This window comes from Phyllostomus hastatus, unplaced genomic scaffold (genome assembly GCF_019186645.2).
Source record: "Phyllostomus hastatus isolate PE091 unplaced genomic scaffold, TTU_PhHast_1.1 phas_scaffold_129, whole genome shotgun sequence".
Taxonomy (NCBI): domain Eukaryota; kingdom Metazoa; phylum Chordata; class Mammalia; order Chiroptera; family Phyllostomidae; genus Phyllostomus; species Phyllostomus hastatus.
In genome coordinates, this window is record NW_025334009.1 from 370,010 (window position 1) to 395,024 (window position 25,015).

Consider the following 25,015-nt stretch of genomic DNA (forward strand, 5'->3'; position numbering starts at 1 on the left):
ATTTGAGCAAATTGGCTCCCATTTCCCAGGTAACAGGAAACTGTTGGGAAAAAACAAAACGTGATTTTTTTCTACTCCATTTTTTTCCCCCGCTGTGAAGGTGCCCACGAGAACACAGCTGCTGCAGTCTTCTCTCTGCCTTTGTATCTGTTTCTAAACGAATGTACAACCGACGCGGCTCCGTTTGATTTTATGACTAACACTCCGACTTAATGGGGAATTGCTAAGTCCAGCCCGGTCAATAGCATCTTTAATAAGTGAGGATTGCCCATAAAGCACCAATTAATCACGACGGCAAACACTCATCACTCACACGGAGCTCAATGCGACAGATACAGATACAACGTGCACGGGGAAGGCATTGTAAATGCCTGGGAACAAACCGACGTGCACCTTGGATCTGAGTTCCATTTGTCGACTCCAGTCGATATGATAATGAGGACTCTTCTCTCGGCCTGGGGAGCAGGTCTGCCCGCCGGAGACTGGAGTGAATTTAATTGACACTTTCCTGAGATTCAGAATTGCCTCATCCGTGGAGCCTCCGCGTGAATTTCCAATTCAATTTCAGCCTCAGATGGGGGCTCCCCAAACCTAAACACCTTGTTGAAGCAGCAGAAAGTGAATTACGTGGGTAACAATATTTCATCAGGCTGAAACTCGGCTGCGAGTGTCCAAGGCGGTAAAACTGCAAATAAATTGCTAAGTCACAGGGAAATTGATGACTGGTATCAGGTTTAAAACCAGGACGACTAGTTACAAACAGAGAGAAGAGGAAGCATCCCTTTCATGTAGCACAGTTTACTGCTATGTTCAAGTTCAAAACGGAGGTTGGGGCAAAACGCTGTCCGCGATCCCTCAACTTCAAATTAGCGTTAAGTTCGGTGACTCTGAGCGCGCGTGCGCAGCTGCGCTGCTCAGGGCTTTTTTTTTTTTTTAAACTAAGGTTTTCCTACTCGGAGACTTTTGAACACGTGTGGTCACAGTGTCACTGTATTATAACGCGCACAGAACTTTCAGCTGTAGGGGAGGGAAACGAGTGCCTTGACCCTCCGAGGGGCCCGGCTGCGTCTGGAAATTAAACTACAACAGGGACCAGAAGGAAACCGCCGCGTTTTATCCAGTGCTGACGCGCGCACGGAGACCGCACAGGCGAACGGAGACTCGGGCCAGGTGCGGCGCAGGCAGCGTGCGCCCTGCGCGCAAAGAATGACGCATCCGCGCAGCGGGGACAAGACAGGGTGGGCGGGGGGCAGGGGCCGTGGGTGTGAAGCGGAGACCAGGCGGGTGCGGGAGACTGAACGGGAGTGTTTGTGCAGGATGCTCAGCCCCAAGTTCCCAGTCCCTGGTGACAGCATGTCCGCTGTCCTCCGCGCCAGGAGCTCTGTCCACAGGGGACATTCACAGCCCGTTCCTGGGTGGCCGGGGTCGACGCAACATCCCTGCGTCTGCCTCTCAAACTCCTCGCCCGGGGCCGGGCGGCACGTCCAGGGCCCGTGTGGGGGTAGCACGTCCTGACCCCATCACAGCTCGCTGTCAACAGAACTTGAAACGGCGCAACCCGGGCGAGGCGTGCTCTCTGCCACCTGGCAAACATTCTAAGCAACTCAGATATCATTATAAGGAATTTTAAAAAGGACCAGAGCCCGCCCAGTAACAGCTGCTCAGACAAAAATAACACTTGACAAGAGGTAAGAACACACCGTGTCCTTCTGGAGGCCTGTTTGAAAACCCCCGGGGAACTCTGAGTCAGAGAGTCAGAGAGTCCCTGGGGCCCCTCCCTGTGCCCCCACATCCATGTGCCCCGCGGCCCTGTGTCCCCTCACCCCCCGAGTCCCCGCCGGGAACGGTCCACTGAGAGCCGTGGCCACGCCTCAGGTGCGCAGGGAGAGCCAAGAAGCTGCTCGGGGAGGAACAGGTGTGGGAGGGGGAGGAGCGGGAGCAGCTTCCCTGCCCAGGATCCTCCCGGAGCAGGAGCCCAGGTCTGGGTCGCTGTGGCCTCTGCCCGGATGCAGGGCGGGGCTCGCCCTCTCTCCAAGGTCACCCACTGCTGAAGGGCAGGGGGCCTGGGACCAGCCTGCTCCACCTGCCACCGCAGGGAGGCCGGCGTCGGGTTTGCAGGAGAGGGGCCACCTGTGAATGCCGGCAAGCCAGGTGGGCTGGCCGCCTCGACAGGAATGCCCACCACTTGGACGTCCCCAGGTGAGAGTTCGTGGAGCACTTCCCCTGGCGGCCCCCGGAGGGCTGGCGGGGTGGGGCGGGGCGGGGGGAGCAGGTGCCAGCTGTGGGGGAGGGGAGGGAGGCCGGGGTCTGATGCGGAGGGCAGAGAAGGAAAGCCTGGTCTGGGGGACAGGCGTGGGCATCGCCTGCTGTCCCGGACCCGAGGGGCAGTCCGCGAGCCCTGCCCAGACCCGGGACTGGGGGGAGCCACCTGCTCTGCGGCCGAGGAACCCTGTGGAGCGTGGTGCCCTGTCCCGCTGTCCTCGCTGGGGTCTGGTCCCCTCAGGAGGGCGGCCAGGCCGAGCTGCTCTGCCTCGGGTGCTGAGGACGCCTCTGCGGCCGGCGGCCGGCGGCTGGTGTGTTGATGCCTGGACCCCGGCCCCCGCCTCTGACCAGGAACCGTCTCCACAGGGCGGTCTGTGTCCTCACCCTGCCGGGCGGAGCCCACCAGGACCGGCTGGCCCCGCGCTGACGCTCTGTCTCCCAGACAGTCCGCCCAAGTGGGGGGCAGGCTGGGACCCCCGTGTGTGCCTCCTGCTGCTCTTCATCCGCGCAGTCTTCTCACGGGGAGCCTGGGCGGTGCCCAGAGCGCACTCACGGGGCTGTTCCTTGCGACCACTTTGTCCAGAAACATGGCTTTTCTGGGTTATTTGACATCGATTTTGTCCTATCCCACATTTCTTTCTTTCTTTTTTTTTAAAGATTTAATTAATTTATTTATTTTTAGAGAGGGAAGGGAGGGAGAAAGAGAGGGAGAGAGAGAGAGAGAGAAACATCAATGTGCGGTTGCTGGGGGCCGTGGCCTGCAACCCAGGCATGTGCCCTGACTGGGAATCGAACCTGCGACGCTTTGGTTCGCAGCCCAAGCTCAATCCACTGAGCTACGCCAGCCAGGGCCCTATCCCACATTTCATTCCTCTTTTAACTGTTAGAAAGAAACTGGAAGGCGAGAGAGAGAGAGAGAGAGAGAGAGAGAGAGAGGGAGAGAGGTGAGGGGCTGACCCCCGCTCACGGCGGGTGGAACAGCACAGGGCGGTCCCTGAGCACATGCACCGTCTGCCCGTGCAGCTCTGGGCCCCGCGGGGTCGCGCTCCCCCGCAGAAGCCCCCGCCCGCCAACGTTCACGGCTCCTTGTCCGAGAACCGTGTGTGCAGCTCAAGGTCGCTCTTCCAAGGGACCCATTTCCTCTTTCTTCTCAAATCACTGCCTCCCGGGGAGACGGGCACGCCCGGCCACACTCGCTCCTCCAGGCGCGGTCAGCACCTGCGCTCCACAGGCTGACCGTCCCAGGGGCTCACGTGACTTCCCGACGCAGGCGGCGCCTCCCTGGATCAGCCGGAGGGGCCTGGGGTCCCCGTTGGTGCTTTGCGAGCTTGTCCTTTGCGGTGCACAGTGGGGGTTGACAGGACTGTTCCTGGGCTCGTTGGGAGGCTATTTTGTGATATTCGGACAGAGAACACCGACCCTCCGCCAAACCCGAGTCCGTCTCCCCAGTGCAACATCCGTTAGGAGAAAAAAGTTCCCGGCGGGCAACCGATCGGCCAGGTTGGCTTGAAACATCTCCTTAAAACGAGGTTTCGTGTTGAAGGGAAGGTCGTCTTCTAAGACACAAACGTCTCCCGATTGTCAGCTAGTTCCCCTGCCAGCGCCCTCCCTTCCTCCGTTCTCGGCGGTTTCGGAACGCGCGCAGGAAGTCAGGTGGCGCCGCCGCGCGGAGAAGGCGGATCTGTGCGCGCGCAGACGCGCACAGCCCGGGTGTCTGACCCCGGGCCCGCCGAGTGCGGCGCTCAGGCCGAGCGGCCGCGGCCGCCGAGCCCGTCTGCCCGCACGCTTTTCTCTGCGCGAGTTCTCACGCCTGGGCAGGGGGCGGGGGGGGGGGCGATGGCCCACGCGCGCCCGGTCCACATCTCGTGCCCGGCCTGTCTTGATTGGCGGCGCATCACCGACCAGACCCCCCCCGGCGAAGGACAGGCCTGCTGGCCCTGCCGGGGTCATGGGCCCCCCCCACACACACACCCCGAGGAGCTGCAGACGCCCCACCCCGCTCACACTGCAGAGTCCAAGGAGGCCGGGCCGCTCCCCGGAGGCCACCCGCGGATTAACATCAGACACAGCGGCCTGGGTGCCGGGGAGCAAACGCGCCGGCACCGCGCAAAGGCCCCTGCGTTATCCGCCTTCGAAGTGCTGCGGCTGCAGCGGTCGCCTCCGAGAGGTCCGGCAGAGGCCGGCGTAGAGGAAAATCAATGTATTATTATTATTTTTCTTTTTGGTGCCCGTGGCACAAGCTTTCCACGTGAACGTGCTCTATCAGCTCCATTGTGGAGGAGGAACAGTGTCTGGGGGCTCCCGTGGGGAGGCCCGGAAGGACCAGGCCCCCGCAGGGCCCAGCGCGTGGGAGGGGGGGCGCCCCGCTCGCCCGGGGGGCGTGCCGCTGCTCTGTGGGCGTGGCCGGTGCTCCCGCCCACTGCGCAGGCTCCTCCTCCGTCCGGCCGCGGTGGGTAGGAGGGTGGTTCTACTGGGGCCCCTGAGTAACCCGAACAAACAGAACCAACCCTGCGTGGAGCCAGGTTCGGACTCCCGACAGGCAGGAGCGGGCGGCCAGGGCTCCTCTGGGTCCCGGGAGTCGCAGACGCCTGCTCGGCCGGCGCGTGAACGGCGGGCGGCGCCCAGCCGTGCGGGGTGGACTCCAGGACAGCGGTCAGGGGCCTGGAACCGAAACCTGACCTCTGGCCCACGCTGGGTTTCTTCCTGAAGCGCAGGAGGAGGAGGGAAGGCTTACCAGACTCACGAAGTCTCAGTGTAAACGGGGCCGATGCGGAGAGAGGGAGGAGAGGAGGTGCTCGCAGGGGGTCGGGAGGCCTGCGTCTCCTTCAGTGGCTTCTGGGTGCGCAGACCAGCACCCTGGAGAGGTGGCTCGAGATTCTCTCTTTTCCCCGCCCCACACCCGACTTGTCACCTGTCAGCCTAGGAGAGTCACGGAGCCGTGTCACATTGAACCCCGAGACCCCTAGGACCCCGCGCCCTCCGCACTGTTAACTCAGAGCCGGGGCTCAGCTGCTGGGACTCTGCTGTGCAGCAGCGCCCCCAGTGTCTCCTCACAAGACACCGGTACAGCCCCCCTCTTGTGACCGCTGAAAATGCCCCAGGCATGGCCACGGGTCCCCTGGGGCGGAACTGTTTCTAGCTGAGAACCATCGATTTAGAAATCTGAAACGGAGGTCATGGAATCCATAAAATACTTTTTATCGAGATAACCAAGGTGGGAGCTGCCATCCAGAATATAAACATCTTGTCTCTCCTTGTCACTCGCGTTCTGGCACAGCTGCAGTCGTTTCTTGGAATCTACCACAAACACTTTTTTTTTTAAAGTTGTGAGGATACAATCCAAAACTGCAAAACAGACCCTCAAAGGGAAGGCACAGAGCCAGCTTCCAGAGGAGCCCGAGGATGTGCTTTTAAATGCAGATGCCTCGTCCCGTCACCATGGCAACAGAGGGGGGCGCCTCCCTGAGCGGGCGCTCCAGCCGGACACCTTCCGTTTCAAAGGAGCCACAGACCTGGGTGTCCCAGCACGCAGGGACACGCTGGGCCTTCCCTCCCAGGGTGTCTGTCACTCAGTCCTGGTGCAAACCCTCCGACTGTCAAGAGTGGAAACAGCTGGACCACATTCACTGAGGCGTCACTCTGTCAACGCGCCCCCCCCCCGCCCCCGGGAGTCTTGGGTCCCTGGACCCTCGCCGGGGCGGAACGGCGCCCTTCCTGCGCGACCGGCGATCCCTGAGGTGGAGAGATGAGCATGTGCAGGACAGCGAGGGGCCAGGGCTCTGGATATGGGACTCCAGGCTGGGATGGGCCCCGAGACGGGAGCCCAGATCATATCTGCAAGGTGGGGGCAACTGTTCCCTATTTCTCCTTTTGTTTCCATGGAAGTTGAAAAATATACTGAGAATTGTGTTTACAGCCAGAGAGATCTTTCAAGATTGCAATCACAAAGTGCAAGACACCAGCGGTGAGTTTTTTCCCAGTGGGGTTAAACGCCACTATTGGGGGTGTGTCATGTCCCGATTTTCACCATCGGGGTGATGACAGTGCGTGCAGCTCGGGGCCACGGCCTTCTCGGGCTCCTCCGGCACCTCGGCTGGAGGAGCGCGGGGACCCAATGTCTCACTTTTGTGAACTCGGAGCTCGGAAGGCGACGCCGATGGAGCCCACCGTCCTGGTGACGAAGCAGATCGCAGCTGTTCTGGGCCAGCGCCTCTGCCATTCCAGAAAGTCGTCTGAGAGAAATAAGACAGAAGGTGCGGCTCGCCCCCGTCCTCCGGGGAGGAAGTTGTCCTTGCACCCGACAGAATCCCGCGCCGGCTTTCCAGGTCTGGAGCAGACGGCGAGTCCCGGCTGTGCCGCAGCTGTGCCGCGGGGCGGGGGTGGGCTTCTGAGCATCCGTGCCCGCGCCGCGGCTCTCCCTCCGGTCCTCCTCTCCAGGCCAAAACTCCCCGTTCCCACAGCCGCTGTTCGCATTGGTTAGCTCTTCATTTCCTAACCGATGTGGGGTCTTCCTTGAGGTGCTGTGCACTTCGTCAGTGAGGACGGCTGCACCGAAGTGGATTCAGAGCTCACTAAAACGCAACTCGAACGGCACCTTTAAAATCCCCGTTTGTAACCTGGGCGCCGTGTTCCATGAAGAAACAGAACTCTGTCTCATCGCTGAGATCCTGGCTTCTCACTCAGCGAGCTCAGATCCTTGGGAGTCCTCACCCCTGCTTCTTCCTGAGATGGTCTTCAGACGCACTCAGACGAGTAGCAAGCCAGCCTTCACGCGCGGTGACCAACCCTGCCAGGCCCGGGGCCAGTGGTGACGCAGCAGTGGGCGGCCCGGCCAGAGTCCCAGGTGCAAACGGGGTGGTGAAGAGGCAGACGCCAGGATGCTCTGCATCCGGGGGGCAAATCTGAGGCGGATCCAGAGAGTTTTTTCCCACGGGGACGGCGTGAAGAGAAGTCTGCAGAAATTCCGAGTCAGCTTCTGCCTTCATTGTTCAGAACAAGAAAAATGGAGAAAAGCGGAGGAGCTGGAGTTTGCTAATGTCTCTCCTTTATATAAAATTCAGCCATGCGTGCAACAAAGCACACGATGTTACACAGAAAATGATACTTTGTTGTCAAATTACAGGACACGTACATTTAGATAACTTTTTAAAGAGCCAAATATATTCTGATACATGTTTGCTCCCCCGCCCCATCAACTTCAGGTTAACTTCGGAAACGGCAGTTACTCTGAAAGCTAGCCATTGGCTTAAATGCTTATCTCTTGAGACTAGAACAGGTGTTCATCAGCTTAAAATAAAAATAAAAAATAAGTAAGCCGAAAGAAAGAAACCAGAGTCCTACAAAGCACGTAAGGCCAGAACAGACTGCTTTGGAAACCACGGACGTGAACGTTCCAGTCCGTGCAGACGCCCGCTTGTCCTCAAGGCCAACTTCGGGCCGGGCCGGAGAGCCAGCCCGGGAATTCCCGAGGGACACCACTGCACCGGCGGGGAAGGCCCGCTTTTAACCAGAGGTGGGTGGGATCATCCGCTTTCCCGGACAAAACGAAGAGGCGCTTTGGCGTGGACCTGCAGGGTCAGGCCTGAGGCCCCGGGGGACTGTCGGGCGGAGAAGTGTCCGTCCGTCCGCAGACAAGCGGTTGTCCCTCAGGGCCGAGTCGGGAAGAGTCCCCGATTCGCCCCAAGGGCAGCAAACGAGGCGCCGGGTCGATCGCACGTTGCAGGGAAGGGCAAGCGCCCAGTGATCAGAAGTCAGCCACGCTTCTCGGGAATATTTAAAGCCCAAAACTGATCTAAAAACGTGGGGGGAGGGGGCGCACGCCCCACGTTTAAATACAGAGAGAAGTTGTGCTGATTTCAGCGTGTTACTGGCCACAGCTGGTGACCGTCTGCGTGCGCATGAGAAGTTCTAGAAGATCCTGAAGATCCACCCTCGTCATCCTGTATTCTGGGACAGGAAGTGGGGGAGGAGGACCGCGCTTCCTGTACCTGGTCTCAGGTCGGTGTTGCGGGGTCACCTGGGACACATTTCGGCTCCAGGCTCATCCTAGGGCAGCCGGTAACCGAGCAGGTGGTGTGACGGACACATCGCCCTGTGACCGACCGGTCACTTCGGACGCCAGGCGCCGGAGCCACCGGAGCCGCATCTCGGTGTCCGAGGGGCGAGGCTCCACGAGCTCCCCCCCACGCACTTCAGACGTCGTGTCGCTGGGTGGTCTGAGACGTGACAGCGGAAGGCTAGACGCGGCAGATGCGCCCAAACGCGCCAGGGGGTGACGTCCCAGTAATCCCGTCGCACGTTGAAAACGCCGGAAGGTGAAGACGCAGGTGTACCCCGAAGCTACGGAGCCTTGTCGCTCAGCCCAGCCTCCGCGTGCGCAGCGCCCTCCTGTGGGCCGGCAGGTGCACAGCAGCGGCCGACCCAGTGCGCGCACTGCGGCCTGGAGGGGAGCTGCCCCGCCCCCACTCAGCCCCCCTCCCCCGCTTCCCACGGAGCGTCAGACCGCACGCCAGGAAAAGACCAAACTTCCAAACTCTAACCACGGTTTCCGCCGGCTGCGTATGGCTCTCACGCTGCCGTAAAGTCCAAAAATCCAGAGTCAAATCAGCCCAAGTTGGGGACCTCATCACTTCCCAACGGCTCCGCCTCCTCACACCGTCACCTTTGGTGGCGGGATTTCAACCTGCGAATTTCAGGGGGATACAGACACTCAGACACCCCACGCCCCTTACCTGCCGTCGCCGGCATTTCTTCCAGGGCTGCGCCTGGCCCCGTCTGTGGGAAAGGGCAGCACAGTTCCCAGCTGGGCGGCTGCCTGTCCAGCAGCAGCCTGGGGACCCATCTCTAAAGCAGAAGGGGGACCCGAGGTGACCGCACGCCAGCCTCGGGGAAAACCCGAACTTTGCCTCAGCCGACTATTTAGATAATGCTTCCCCATTATCTCTCTTTCTAGGTCGCTGAGCCACAAAATTGCTTGCATGTGCTGAGAACAGCATCGCCCAGGAGACGGTGGAGATGGAAAATCCCCAGGAGACCTGCCAGAGGTGACGGCTCACCTTCCAGGGAGTACGGCAAGGTCGTGACAGGAAGATGAACCCTGCAGGGGTTCCGCCGAGGCCGGGGAGGGCGCACCCACTCACAGAAGCTGCTGAGGCAGGCGGCCCGGGAGGGAGGTGGGAGAAACCCAGCGTGAGGCCCTGGCGGGTGTGTGTGGCCCAGGGGGTTGGAGGGTCATCCTGGAGGCCAGAAGGCCATGGGCTGGATTCCCACTCAGGGCACCTGGTGGGAGGGGACAGGATGGGGACCGTGTCCTCCTGCCCGCAGTCCAGCCAGGCGTGGGCTCCGAGGAAGCCGGGAGAGCAGGTCCCCGCGTGTGGCTGTGGGAACCTCAGTGGTCCTGGGAAGGAGAGGAACTCATTAGGGATTTGGACAGACCCCTTGGAAGATGCAAAGAACAATGAATGTGCTTTCTGTTTTTTTCAAAAACCGCAGCTTCCTTGGCAACCTGGGATCTGACTCAGCGGAAGAATCACAGGTGTGGGCGAGTGAGACGAGGCTCTCGAATCACGGACCTGTCATCCGTGAGGCTTTCATGCAGGCCGCTGGCCGTCGGATTCGGGAAAGCGAGCCAGGGAGCGAACGCCGATTACACACTCACCCCGCACCCTGCGCCCCACGCCCCGGCTTCGGCGCTACTGTCTGAAGAGTCCCCAACTTCTTCTGGATTTCAGGCTCTGGGCGTCTGCCAGAGAAGTTCCCACCTTGTCACGGGAACCAATCCAGGAGATGTCAGTCACATGGGAAGTGGTAGGGTTTGCTGTGTGGTGGGCCCCGGAGAAGCTGGTGGACGGGGGCTGGGGAGGGGGCAGCCTCCTGCTCGGTGACCAGGCCACGCGGCCACGGCCACGACACGGGGAGGCAGGGGCCTGCCGAACCCACGGGGTGGGGAGCTGTTCCAGGTGAGAGCAGCACTCACGGGAAAGGAGCATCTGCGGAAACCTCCGGAAGGAGGCGAGCGTTTCAGAGTCCATGTTGGCAGAACAGAAGGCCTCCACGTGGCTGTGGACGGCCGTGGGCGTGGGACCCCCTGGACCCCAACCTGGTCAGATCCTCACCCTCGTCCTCGGAGACTGGGTGGCGCCTCGGACGCGTCCCCTGAATGAGGGATCCGCCCCCACACGCAGGAGCAGGAGGCCCGGGACTGCCCTCCAGGACACGCCTCCGTCTGAGTTAAAGCCTCCTCGTGGGTCATCTCCACCACGTGCCACGATCGTCCAAACAAACCACGTTTACGCCGGAGCGTTTCTGGGGCCGAAGTAAATAAAGTTCAGAGGTGACGACTAGTCAGGATGTTTAAGACTGCATTTCTGGTAAAAAAATTATTGTTATTATAGGAAACATAAAGAGCAGGTACTTCACACACCGCCTAAACCAGTTACCCATTACCTGAGATGCCCACGCAGTGGGGACTACCGCTTATTCCTGGGTTTTTTACATTAAAACATTTTCGATCACGGCTGGCAGTCGACAGTCTGTCAGTTTCAGGTGAGCGGCAGTGTGGTCAGACACTCACGCACCTCGCCAAGTGGCCCCACCGGCACCACACACGGCTAGGCCACGGCGTGGATTATATTCCCCGCACCGACCTTCCCGGCCCTGGACCCTTCCACTGTGTCTGCTGCGCAGGTGGGGACGGCGAGGCCGGAGCTGGTGGTGGGCCCCCAGTGGCCCCGCTGTTCACCTAGCTGGGCGGCCGTGACCCGCTGTCCAGAGGGGGCGCGTGGTCGTTGCTGCCCTCAATGACCACGAGCAGAGTAGTTCCCCTGCTCCCCGGGGTAGTTTGTCCCTCATCGTAGGAGATTCAGTCGGCAGCAGGTTCTCTGAAACCGTAGGTTTTTGCTGCCTTTAGACACGTGCCCTTTGCTCTAGGTAAAACGTGGTGTAACACATACTACCAAGTATCGGCGTGATAACTGATACTGAATAACTAACACTACCCAGGTAAAGCCTGCGGCTGCAACGAGAGGTGATGAGCCCACAACCCAGGGTTTGCATGTGGAGACGCCAAACCCACCGGGCCAACTCTCTGAGACCACGGAGCATCCCGCTGTTTGGTGTTGTCAAAGCTCTGCTAGTCAGTTCCTGAGTTTTGAAAGCATCAGTGGTTCTTGCAAAGTTACATTATTTCTGACCCTGCAAAGCAGGGCTTGGGACCCAAAGTGTTGGCACCTCTTTAGAGGGAAAAACATCTGTTTGTAGATCAGGAATTGGATCTGGGTGTAATTTTGGGTGTAAAATAGGACTGCTTAAAATAGATTTATTTATAGTGTGCAGTGCCTGGTGAGACCAATTTTATTTTTAATACAGAGCCTTACCATGACTTTTACCCTCTAGACCATCTTTTGCCCAATACACACACACCTGGAATTGAGAGAGACAATTGTCCTCCACTGAATCTTATTCTTGAACTCATCTGGAGCGACGCTTTCTTCTCCTCTAAAGAATGAAGACACACAGCATGCTTGGAGATTCAATTCGTGCTAGAATAATCCTAATCGATATCTTTTAAGGCTCTAAATAGTTATTTTTCAATAAGTGTGTTCATGTGCGGCTGTTGAGGGTAATAATGTATACTTCATTTAACCGACCTAAATGCCAAGAAATTATCACTTTAAAGCTTTGTTAATTAATTCGGCTGCTTTATAGATGCCAAGAGGAGCGTTTCGAAGTCTGGTGGACACACACACACACACGTATGTGGACACACCCACCTGTGCAGACACGCCCCTGTCTAGGGTGGCCTGGGCTGAGCACGCTCAGTAAGTAAGTGTCAGCCACCGCAGTGCAATTGCACGACCTGCGGGCTGACACAGAAGTGCACTGCAGCACGGGCACACGTGTGACGTGTTTATTCCAGAAGGGGTTTGTCTGCTTGGTACTGAGCGGTCCGTTTAGACTTGTGGTGTTGTCCACGTTCTGCTGTATCTCTCGTTTTGACTCCTTTTGGCTCTGTGATGCAGGAAGAAGGGTGCGGTGAAGGCCATTTCCGCGTCCGATGCATCTGTCTCCTCTCTTCTCCTGTCGGCCCCGACCCCTGAGAAATCCCGCGCTCCGAGAACACGGCGCTCACCATGCACAGCGGCGCTTCCTCTGCACGGAGAAGAGATTCAGGCACAGGCACGGAGCAGGGGGCCGGGCGGAGTCCGAGGTCGGCTCCACCAGCAGACGCTCTCCAGCCAAGATCCTGGCACGGGGGGTCCTCATCCAAGCCACAAACTGCATCTCCTGGTGAAATCTGCATTCCTTAATGAATGCATGTAGGAAGCAAGAATAAAGAGAGAAAGTTTCCTTTTTAACGTGGAAAATGTGATTGGCTTTATACGGCTCTGTCTTCTCAGAATCACCTCGGGTCAGAGTGCACCAGTGAAATTACGAGGGAGTGAGAGATGGGCAAGTCGGCAACAGACCAGGTGAGACAACGCTCTCTGAGACGCTCATGTGTTCCCTGGGTATTTGCACACGGGTCTCACACGGCAGGGACGAGGGCGACCCATTCTGGAACTACCTCCCCCCCGTCATCCCCTGACGTTGAATTTAGCTGTGTAATGTCAACGGAGACACAGGGAACCGTGGAGGAATGTGGGAGGTTTTGTTCGTTCTTGCCCCTCCCTCGAATTAGGCAAATCCAAAACAGACATTTGAAGAATGCAAGAATCCCGTTGTTCTCACTCTCGCTCTTAAGGCAAAGTAGAAAATGCATCTGAAAACAACCTTCTGGTGTTTCCCCCTCAAGAGTTTCATGCGGGCATACTCGGGTCTCCTTTGGGCTGGCCGGGCATTTCAGATCGGCATCTCCCTCCTCCTTTCTCGGCGATGAAGCACAATTATGGGGTGAATCCTTCTCTTCGCCGTGACCCTGTTATCACTCTTCCTCGATTTCAGCAGCGGGCCTGTCCTAGCAACGGCACAGCCTCGCATCCCCGGCCTCGGGGGCCAGGCCCACGGAGCCCGCCCGGCCTGTGAAGTGGAAGTGGGAGTAACTACTGGGAGCTCCCACCCACGCTCCTGGTAAAGACAGAAGGAATTCCGGAGACAGAGGCTCCGCCCTCAGCCACCTCCCCCTTGCACCTGCCTCCCAACGCCGGGAAGACAGCGGTGACCTGAAGGTGAGGAGCATTGAGACGCAGGAGCCCCTACCCCTCACGCCTCTGAGACGCCCCACTCCAGCTTCTGCACTTACCCCATTGGAGAAGGTGACACCCAAGTCCTGCTAAAGGCATTTTTACTTGGGATTTCAGTTAAGAACAATAAAAGACATCAGCCCCGGCTGGCATAGCTCAGTGGATTGAACACGGGCTGCGAACCAAAGTGTCACAGGTTCGATTCCCAGTCAGGGTACATGCCTGGGTTGCAGGCCACGGCCCCCAGCAACCACACATTGATGTTTCCCCCTCTCTTTCTCCCTCCCTTCCCTCTCTAAAAATAAATAAATCAAATCTTAAAGAAAAGACATTTCAGAAGTGCCATTTGGGCTCTGCATTCCCTGACGCATTTGATTCGAGCACCAGTTCTGTATGGTCCGTTGGGGGTACAAAATCTTAAAGCACACTGCCTGAGTGAACACCCCACTGCTGACGTCATCCTCAGTGGTGACACACTCAGACCTTCCCCCTGAGAGCAGGAATGAGATGAGGAAGCTGGGGCTGTCACCACGTCCGTCAACCAAGAGCGAGGAGTTCCACCCACAGCCCCTACACGAGGGGAAGCAATGGTTGGCATCCAAATGCAAAAGCAAGACCCGAAGTTATAAAGTTGTCTGCATCCACAGGCAATAATCTCCGTGCAGAAACCCTCAGCTGGAGAGCTGAGACTCCACAGCTGCTGAAGAAACACCTGGGGGAGATTCTTCCTTCGCGAGCCTGAGCTGGAAATGGTCGCTTGGCTGCGACTCCAGAAACACAGACAAGGAAAAGGAAAACTGGTAAATTGGGTTTCGTTAAATTAGAAAACAACTTTTTTTTTGAAAAATTTTTAAAGATTTTATTTATTAATTTTTAGAGAGGGAAGGGAGGGAGAGAGAGAGAGAGAGAGAAACATCCATGTGCGGTTGCTGGGGGTCATGGCCTGCAACCCAGGCATGTGCCTGACTGGGAATCGAACCTGGGACACTTTGGTTTGCAGCCTGAGCTCAATCCACTGAGCCACGCTGGCCGGGGCTACAACAACTTTTGTGCATCGAGAGAAACTAAAGAGAGTGAGAGACGGCCCGTCAGATGGGAGAAAGTGTTTGAAAACTGCACCCAGAGACCCAGAGCACCCCTTCACTCAGCAGCACCCAAAGCAGGAAGGCTCAGGAAGCTGCACGAACACTGTTTCGAAGAACAGAATCAAAGGGTGGACAAACGCGTGGAAAGATGCTGGATCCCACCCGTCCTCAGAGAAGGGCGGAGCGAATGCTCCATGAGGCAGCGCCTCCCACTGTCGGGACGGCCGTTCTCACCAGCGAAGGGGGAAGACAGCAGACGGCGGTGAGGACGCGGGCAAGCCGGACCCCGGGGGAGCCGGCGGGAACGCGGAACGGAGCGGCCGCCGTGGAAAACAGCTGCATGGTTCTTCGAGCAGCGAACCAGAACTTCCACGCGGCCCAGCAATTCCTCCTGCAGGCGCGCTGCAGGCGGGGGTTCCGGAGGATACTTGAGCATCAACGTCCGAGTTCGAACAGCCCTGGGCGGCGGGGACCCACCAGAGCAGCAGGTAAACCAGGTGCGATGACATGCACACAACGCAGCGTTATTCCGCCGCACACGGGGAGGGTGTCCCAACACCTGCAGCGACAGGGACGGCCGTGGGAGCACGCCAAGGGAGTAAGCCGGACGCCGGAGACACAGAGCGGTGACTCTCCTGGTAGGACGTGCCCAGACTCCGCAGACTCGGAGACAGAGGGCGGAAGGGAGGTTCCCGGGCTGGGCGGGGGGGGCGTGTCTGACAGCGCCCTGAGGGTCGCACGCCACCCAGTGGTGCACGGTGCACTGCCTGCAGAACCCGGGAAGTCCGTGGTAGGCACTGTATCACAGTTTTTAAAAATGCGCTGTGAGGATTCCATATACTGCTTTTCACTGTAAAGTTCACAAATAATTTTTAAAATTTAAATGTATATTTTTATTATATTAGTTTAGGAAAACAGTGCAGCATTTCATCAATATTTGTTGCCTAGAAATTCTTAAAGATGGCTGTGAAAGAATATCAATTGAATCTTATCACCATGGCATCTATCCTTGTGCATTTTTAATATGAAATAATCCAAAGCCATAGAAATTCCCGAGTTAAAACTAACTTGCATGGACACTAGTAGACACAGGATTTAACCTAAAATCAATCAGTTTCTTTAACGACCCTTGTCATCTGCCACAATTTAGAGCGCATGAAGTCTAAGGTGAAACTCTTAGGAAAGTCCACACGTGAATTAGGATGTCTAGCCTTGAAATGGTGGTCTAACATAAAACTTATCTTGAAAATAAAGTAACCCGTAATGGATTCCTCCCTAATCTCAACATATTTGTCTGTTTCTTTCCCTTTATGAGTTTTGACTAATGAGACTAATGAGACAAAGACAAAGTAGCTTAATGCTTAAAACACAAGTTTTAGGCACATTGTGAAGAATTGTAAAGAGCATTATATTGCGTAGCTCAGTGGATTGAGCACGGGCTGCGAACCAAAGCATTGCAGGTTCGATTCCCAGTCAGGGCACATGCCTGGGTTGCAGGCTACAGCCCCCCAGCAACCGCACATTGATGTTTCTCTCTCTCTCTCTCTCTCTCTACCCCCCCTCCCTCCCTCCCTTCCCTCTCTAAAAATAAATTAAAAAACAGAACTTTTAAAAAAAGAGCATTATATTTAGTTCACTTTTTCTAATATACGCAGAAGGAATATCAGTCAGCATTTCCAGGATAAATAAACTAAAAATGTAAAGGGTGTCCGATTCTACACTGTATACTCACGATAATTCTTTTGAGATCAAGACACTGTGTCTTGGTGCCTTTGAGTATTTAAGTAGCTTTTCTGTGATAGCACTCTCACAGTTTATCTCCGAATACCCGAGCGCCCCCGGCTTTGAGAGAGCACAGATGGGAAACACACACCGTGAGATACAATGGTGCCCACAGAAAGTAACACGGGACATTCCATCCCAAAATGCAGAAAAAATAAAAAGAATGTCCCCAAAATATTATTTCCCAATCGTCTAAATCCTGTGTGTAACCCATATAAATTCTGCCAATCTGAACCTCAAGTTTCCGAGTGTTAATTAAACACCGAGTTGCTGGAACAGGCTGGTGCCTGCCCCACCCCCTGCCCCCAAGGGCTCATCTCCAAGGCCCTGGCCGACAGCCAAGGGTCCGAACCAGCATCGCTTTTGGCTCCTGGAGGACGCGTTACAAGTGAAAGCCAAACCTTTCATTTCGCCGTGGGAGATAAAATCACATCTGCTGCTGGGGATCAGAGAAAAGCAGGAAGCGCTTGTTTGTGAAGAGCGTGGGGCCATGGGTCTGGGCGCGATCAATGTGTATCGGGCTTGTTTAAATGCTCTGATAAGAACGCCTTTCATCCGTCCTGGTTCTGATGTGCAGAGACAAGGCAATTACAAAGAAGATTGGCAGAGGGCCACCGCAGCGGCTGGCGTGCCTCGCCTCCTCCCCGTGGGCGCGCGGTCTCAGCGGCACGGCAGCGCGTTTCTGACCCCCGGCCCTCGGCGGTGCCCAGTACGCCGCCGAGCAGATGAAAACGCGTCTCCGGCAGGAAGCTGTGGGCTGGCTGCGCATCTGCTCCCGGGTGGGACCGGACCCGCCCGCAGAGCAACTTCTCGGACAGAAACCACCTGTCTGACGCAGGGGCCGTGTCCTGTTGGCTGATCGGGAATTCTCCCCTCAGAACCCCCCACGAACACTCGAGGTGGAGGTGGACAGCGGCCTCCGGGCAGAGTGCTAGCCCATCAGGCACCAGACGGCTCCCTCGTCGGCGGCAAGCGCCTCCAGAGCGTGGCCTCGGGCACGTGGCTCGTCTGTGTGGGAACCGCTGTCGGCTGGAGACCCTGGGCTGGCGTCTCGCTCGTTCACCGTTTCAAAATGCTCGGGAAAGCCGCTGCCCGAATACCCAGGGTGATTGGAGCCCCCTGGCTGCGGCAGAGCTGGCCTCCCTCGGCCAGTTCCGGGACCATTAGACCGCCACCGTCACCCACCCACCACTGAGCTGTGGGTCAGGCGGCGAATTCCACTCCCGACAACCAAGGTAGGTATCCAAGGAGGAATCCTTGGAGAAAACATGTCGTGCCCAAGGACAGTCAATTCCCCTACAAATTTAAATTAATGAGCACACAAATAAGACTTCAGACGGCTTTCCAGCTCAATAAGGCTGTGTTCTCAATCTGAATCCTAAACGACAATAATTGGCAGTAAGACTTAATATTTAAGCACCGATTTGCATATGAAGACTTGGTGCTCGTCCAAATTAAGCAGCGGGATTTATAAGATAAACTGTGGCTTAGCGACTCCCACTCTGAGGAGGGGCTCGGTCCCCACAGGCAGCCCTGCTCCGCCCCGGACCCCGGGGATGAGGGACGCGGCAGGAGGCCTGTCAGCAGCCCCTAACAGCGCCCCCCCCGCCCCCCGCAGACACCCAGAGCGCCGCGGCCAGCACCGGAGGGGCCGTCGTTGGTGAGTCGTCGTCAAAACGCAGTCCGAGACAAGTTTCAAATGAACCAAACACAGCACATGCATTTAATTCATTCAAGCTATGTCTTTAGGGCCTGGAGTGATTAATTCACCCCATGAAGGTAACCAGACAATCTCCGGGCTTCTTGGGGACGAAGCCACACTTTGTTCAATGAAGGGGGCCCGGAATTAAAGCACAAGCCCCCGGTTCACCGTCGGGTCGGCATTCTGCGGGGTCATTAACGTGGAAGTGCCTCCCGCCCCCGCCGGCTTTCCCTGATGCACAAGCGAATCGGAGAGCCCACTGGATGTGAGAGTTACTTTGTACATATGGTTCTTGACTATAAAACATTTTGAACAGTGTTTTAAACATGTAAATAAAAATATATGTACGTTAGCAGAAAACTGAAGAATTGGCTTATGCAGTTACAACAACTAAAGCAGAAATGTTTCTACTTTGGGGGAATCTCAGTGTTTTCTAAATGTGGTGTAACTGAGTAAGTAACGAGGTGAGCATTGTTTGTAGCAAAAGAAAATCTGGAAGCCTTCAGAACTAAGTAATAATAAAGGTAACAATGTATCAAATCTGACGTGCATGTGATACAGTGTTTGGAGACATAACTATAGCTTCACAATGCTTGTATTAAAAATAGCAGTAATTGAGAATCAATGAACAAAGTATTCATCTTGAAAAACTAGAAAAAGTGCAAATTAATCCCCAGAAAGTAAATGCAGGAAAGATATATTTGACAGTTTAGACAATTTAGAATAGTACATATTTCTTGAAAACCACTGATTACCAAAGTCTGCACAAGAAACCCTAAGTCCAGATGGTTTTAGCAATGAGCATTTCCAAACATTTAAGAAGAAAATGTGAATTTCCAAAAAAGAACAGAAGTTATGCTGATCTCCTTGTTTAAAGAGAACAGCATAACTTTGATATAAAACCTGACAAGAACATCACAAGAAAGAAAATTACAGGGACAATTTTTCTCATCAGCAGACATGTAAAATCTTCAGCAAAATATTATGATGTCTCATCCCAGGAAGGCAAACGCTCCCCAGCGAAGTGAGGGTTCGTGGGAGCGCCAACTTGGTTAACATTTGGAAAAAAATGTAATTTGACACATTAAGCCCAAAAGAAGCAAATCATATCCATGGGTGCAGACGGAGCTCATCTTAAAATTTAGCACACTATTCAAAATGAAACGCTCAGCCAAAGTGGGATAGATAGGGCTTTTCTTCATCTGATAAAATGTTTTTAAAAATACGGCAAAGATGATTCAAGATGACTAGTTCACGCTCTCTGCCAGCGTGACACAGGCGGCTGGATGGCCATTTCCCGTCCCACCCATCCTGTGGGAGTCCGCCGTCCCCGCGCCCCCAGACCCCGCCCCCAGGGAGCAGCCGGGAAGGCCGGAGGCGGCCTTGGAAAGGGACGAGGGGATGTGCCCGCCCACCACGAGAGTGCCCGCCCACCACTACAGTGCCCGCCCACCACGAGAGTGCCCGCCCACCACCACAGTGCCCGCCCACCACGACAGTGCCCGCCCACCACCACAGTGCCCGCCCACCACGACAGTGCCCGCCCACCACCAGAGTGCCCGCCCACCATGAGTGCCCGCCCACCACGAGAGTGCCCGCCCACCACGAGGGTGCCCGCCCACCATGAGTGCCCGCCCACCACAGCAGTGCCCGCCCACCACGAGAGTGCCCGCCCACCACAGCAGTGCCCGCCCACCACGACAGTGCCCGCCCACCACAACAGTGCCCGCCCACCACAACTGTGCCCGCCCACCACAACTGTGCCCGCCCACCACGACAGTGCCCGCCCACCACGACAGTGCCCGCCCACCATGAGTGCCCGCCCACCACCACAGTGCCCGCCCACCACCACAGTGCCCGCCCACCACAGCAGTGCCCGCCCACCACCACGAGTGCCCGCCCACCACGACAGTGCCCGCCCACCACAACAGTGCCCGCCCACCACGACAGTGCCCGCCCCTAGAGGACACGAAAGAAACTCGGCCAAGACAGATCTCGGGTCCAGGGTCACGCCCTGGGGGCGGTGGGGACCGTTTCCGGGCAGAACAGGTCATCACGCCCCCCTTCCCTGATCTCACGGCTCTCCACGCTCTTTGAGAATCTGCTGAGCGACGTGGGTGTGGTGTGAACTTCACGGACGTTCAACTACAGAGGATGTACATTATTGAGCTAATGAGAGAACCATCTTCCCAAGGTGACACTGTTTAAAGTGGAAAACAGTTTCGGGAAGCAGAGCTTGTCTTTGGCCTCACGTTAAAAATAAATAAGCCGCCCTGGCTGGCGTAGCTCAGTGGATGGAGCGCGGGCTGCGAACCAAAGCATCGCTGGTTCGATTCCCAGTCAGGGCACATGCCTGGGTTGCAGGCCACGGCCCCCAGTGGGGGTCACATGAGAGGCAACCACACACTGATGTTTCTCTCTCTCTTTCTCTCTCCCTTCCCCTCTCTAAGAATTAATAAATAAAATCTTTAAAAATTTTAAAATAAATAAATAAGCCCTTCGAGGTGGGCCGACCCATCCACACACCCACAGTGTAAAGAACCCCCCCCCCGTCTGAACCCAGAACTCTCCGAGGTCGAGGTGGACCTCACGTTCTTGCCCACGGAACTTCACGTTTTCCGTGCTTCGTGGTTTTTCGATCTCTCTCTCGACGGTGTGCGTCTGTTCGAGAGTCTGGGCACAAACACACGTGACAGTCTAGCTCACAATCCTTGTGAGTTTACAGTGGCCACGCCTTCCGCCGATCGCGTGCCCGGAAATCTCACACCCGGGGAGACGAAACGGAGCCCACGCCGTATTTCACGCACATTCACGCCAGATTAACTCCGCCTGCCAGGTGTCTGAGCTGCAAAGCCAGACGCAGGGTCCAGGTAGACGGTACACCATGTGCACGATGCATCCTGACCGTGCCCGGCCCCGGGCGTGCCGGCGGCCCCGGGCCGGCTCCGGCCACTCCTGAGGCTGAAGGTGCACTCTTCTCATGCGGGGTCCGTGCTGAGACTTCAGAGGCAGCCAAGCACAGGAGACGGATGAGTGTCCGTGAGACACGGGACGCCGCGCCAGAGGGACCAAAGTCGTGGCCGGAAACCAGGGCAGGGCAGCACTTTGCACCCCATCTGGTTCCCCCCTCCCCCAACGGACTCGAGCGCAGAAGACACTTGCTGGCCGAGGCCGCGCGCCGAACCCTCCCCCCTCCGCGCGGAGGGGAGCCGGCTGGCTGGTGCGTTCCCAGCACATCTTGAAATAAACCCTGGAGGCGGAACTGCACCCGGAAAAGCTGCGCAGGAAGCAGCAGACGTAGCAAACAATGTAAATTTCCCATATGTCCCTGCAGTTCTTTTTAATTCCAAAGGGGGAATAACGCTAACATGTCAAGTCATCATTCGATGTCTTTCGAAACCCACTCATGTTCCAAAGGTTGCATCAGGGCCTCGTTATTTCAAGCCTGTTGAAGCTGCTCTAAACAATCAATTACATTTGATGTAAAAAAAAAATCCCCAGCACCTTTTGCCTCCGCCCTCGAACTCACTGCTGGAACTTGCTGCCAGAGTCCCTGGTGGCAGAGACTCTGGCTGTCATCCGTGGGTGACACCTGTCACCTGCCCCTGCAGGTGGAGACCGTGGGGCACTTGGGGAACTGGGTTATGAAAATGTGCGTCAACCCTTCCAGCCGCAGCCCGCACACCCGGACACGGCTCGTGGGACAACCACCTTCCTGGTCACCGAATTAGAACATCACACGCGCCCTCACCGACACAGTTAGTTTTTCTGGGGAAACAGAAAAGCTGGGCACTGCATTGGGTGGCCTGCTCTGTGAGGGGACTCACAGACTCCGGGCTGTTCCCACTCATACACACACCCAGGGGTGCTCTTTCTGGTTGATAACTCACAGAGAGATCTGAAAAGATTACTCATCGATCGAAAGGCTCCCAACAGCAAGGCCAGCGCCTGTGGGCTCGGCGGGAACACCGTGCAGTTTGTAGCCTGACGTGGGCGCTCTTCCCCGCTGGGTGCTGGGGTCGGGCCGTCCGAGCTCACAGTTGGGCACCCAGGGCTCCGGTGCCCGTGTGCCGTGATTACAGGCTCGGCCTCGGCATCCCTCCCGACACAGACACCGGCCTCGTCTCCCGTCTGGGGCGGCGGGTCAGCGGGAGGCAGCTCCTTGCCACGGGGCCCGCCCACACGGCGTGCGAGAGGGCGGGGCCTTCCTCCCACCTGCCTGGATGTCCTCTGGACCTCGACCCTCCTCGGCTTCGAGGCTCCAAGAGGCTGCGAGGGTGATTCCTCAAGGTCTGGGCCGGCATGGCTTTGCCAGGGGGAAGGGGACCTCGAGGCTCCCCGACTGCTGGTGAGCACCTGCCTGGCGGATTCCCGGGGACCGGGCTGCATCAGCAGCCGCCATCCCTGCCCCTGCCCCTCTGGGCGGAGCATCGACGCGGATTTCCACTTGTTCTGAACTTGCAGCCTTCAAACCGAGCTATCCCCGCTGAGGAGGTGGCTCTCAGAGCTTCACCACGGGACAGAAGACCCAAGGGGCCCCTGTGAAAAGGCCCGGAGCTGCCTGCGCCCGCCCATGTGGACCCCGGACTCAGCCCTCACCCGCGGGCTGTGCAGGAGCCCTGCTTGCACCCGCCTTTCTCCGGAGCTGCCCGCGCCTCGGACCTGAAACCAGCCGGTCCTCTCCTCCGAGCACCCTCGGCCCGAGGCTGTCCTCACGTCCGCCCCGCCTCTCGGCCCAGGGGTTCTTTAAGGATTCCTTCACCTGCCCCATTATTTCTCACGGGTTCAGGTATGGGCGGCTCCCCGCCCTGATTCACTCACACCTGCTCCACGGGCGGGAGGGCAGACCATACTCAGCCCGGACAGAGCCCGAGTGTCGCCCCTCTCGCGCCGGAACAGACACCTCTGCAGTCACTTTCAGATTAAGCAGAAGTTCCTCTTCATGGGATCCTACCCTACTACTTCCTCTTATTGATCCGTGGTTGATTACACTCCCGAGGGCTCCCCGCACCCGGCGCTTGAAGCCATGCGGCTGCCCCCACAGTGGAGCGGCTGGAAGGTTTAGGCTCCGGAGCCGGCCGGCCATCTGTCATTTTCACAGTCTCTGGCCTCAGAAACACGACGGGCCCAGACCGGGTCCCCTGTGGGACTTTTTACTGGGTCTCCAGCCCCTGTAAGCGGTCACTACGCCTCTTCTAAGTGCTCACACGCCAACCCCGCACATTACTCTGGACTTCGTCTGGCCGAGGGGCAAGCGTACTTGAACCCCCAGGTCACTGAGGTCGTGCGTTAAGAGACCGTTCAGGTCACAGGAGGGGGATCCCGCCACCCCATTCCCCGACGAGTCTCTGGGTGGGAGCCCCCACTCACGTCTGCAGAACAAGTGAATGAGTGTGACAGGTGGTTTCCCTACTTGGAATTTCTCGGTCCATTCGATAGCCCGAAGCGGTGAGGACGATTTTAGTTCCATTTCAAGACGAGGAAGTGATGTACTTACTTTCAAGCTGCAGGGTGGGTGCGGGCTGCTTACTGGAGATCAGCTCTACCTGAGCAGGAAGGACCGGAAACAGCAGCCCAGGAGGGAGAGCCAGACTTCCTGGAACTGTGAGACTCCCCTCCCGCACCAACTGCAGCCACTCACTCCCTCGGGCCAGGGGTGAGCACCCTCTGCAAGCCGGGCGCCAAGGTGGGTGCCGGGGGGATTCTGGGCAGCAGGCAGCCGGGCCTCACCCCGAGGTCGGTTCCGCTCCCGGTCACGGCCGTGAAGTGAGTGGGGCGAGAGGCAGCGTGCGGATCCGCACAGGCGTCCGAGTGCACGAGACCCTGCATCACGTGCCGGCGGCGAGGGGAGGGAAGCGAGCCAAGGCAGGTCAGAGGTCGCCCGGGGGACCCGGCCACAGGACGAAACGGGACAGGGTTCCCTCTGCAGGTGGGCAGCTGGCAGGGCGGGGCCCGTGGGAGGCTCAGGTCAGAGGTGACGAGCCTCTGACCTCCAGAGGGGCCGCAGAGAGATGCTCTGTTGCATCACAGAGGAGAGTGTGGCTGAGCACCTGTGCACAAAACGAAGGTTACGCCTCACTGGGGCGGGGGGGAATGAATGAATTATAAAGTCAAGCAAGGTTTCCCATTGGTCCAGATCACAAAGATCTTTTTAATTTTTTTTTTTCACCCAGGCTGCTGAATTTCTTTCGTCACCCCAGGCTTGTCCAGGAGGGGAGCTGTCCGAAAGGCCACGTAGTGAGGATGCTCCGGAGAGTGACCGGGGGCGGAGCCCCGCACCGCCCCTCCCGGCCCTGGGGGGCCGCTCTGCCCACCCACACACACGGATGTTGGGGCCGGCCAGCAGGACACAGTGTCCGCTGCCCCGAGTCAGCTGTTCGTCTTGAACTCACCTGTCTCCTCTTGTCGCAGACTTTGACCGATTTCCTGCGCTCTGGGAAAGTTGGTTTTTACTATTTTTGAAGATGGGCTTGTTGTCCTGAAGGAGGAGCAGATTTGGGGGCCCCCTGGGCATTCCCGAGGGGCTTCTCCTGGTTTGCTTTTCCACTTGTGCATCCGGGTAATTTTTTTCACCGCTGTCAGCACACGGCTTTCCTAAGCACGTTATTTAACTGGCATTTCTCTTATCACCTGATGTGGATGGTCATATATTCAAATAAAATGACCGTGTCTACGAATATCGTGAGATTTTTACTCCACGGGGGTGGAGTTTACAATAAACAGACGTTTACAATGGGAATGTTGGATACGCAGCAAGGAGATTCCTATAATAGAACAATGGCAGATGGCAGGGTCCAGAAAATTGAAAAGTGTAAAATAAAGGTTAGAACGCTGTGATCTAAAACAATCATATTTAGTTTAATAGAAGCATTTAGGTGCATGGGAAAACTCACAAAAGATAGAATAATTACAATAATTCATCGTCTTTCTGCAGGAAACCACATCACGTGTCATTTCAATGGGGTGGGATTAACGAGGCACCGTGAAAGGAGACAGCCAGGGCA

The 25,015-nt window shown here is 57.0% G+C and overlaps 1 long non-coding RNA gene across 2 annotated transcripts; it reads left to right on the plus strand.

The window, feature by feature from the left end:
- Positions 1-1,843: 1,843 nt before the first annotated feature.
- LOC123830686 lies at positions 1,844-11,687 on the plus strand. 2 transcript variants are annotated; one of them, XR_006787802.1, is made up of 3 exons: positions 1,844-2,199; positions 9,215-9,337; positions 9,754-11,687. It is a non-coding gene; the product is annotated as an uncharacterized LOC123830686 (long non-coding RNA). The 2 variants fall into 2 exon arrangements; XR_006787801.1 differs by having other exon boundaries at positions 1,846-2,199; positions 9,215-9,305; positions 9,754-11,686.
- The last annotated feature ends 13,328 nt before the right edge of the window (positions 11,688-25,015 follow it).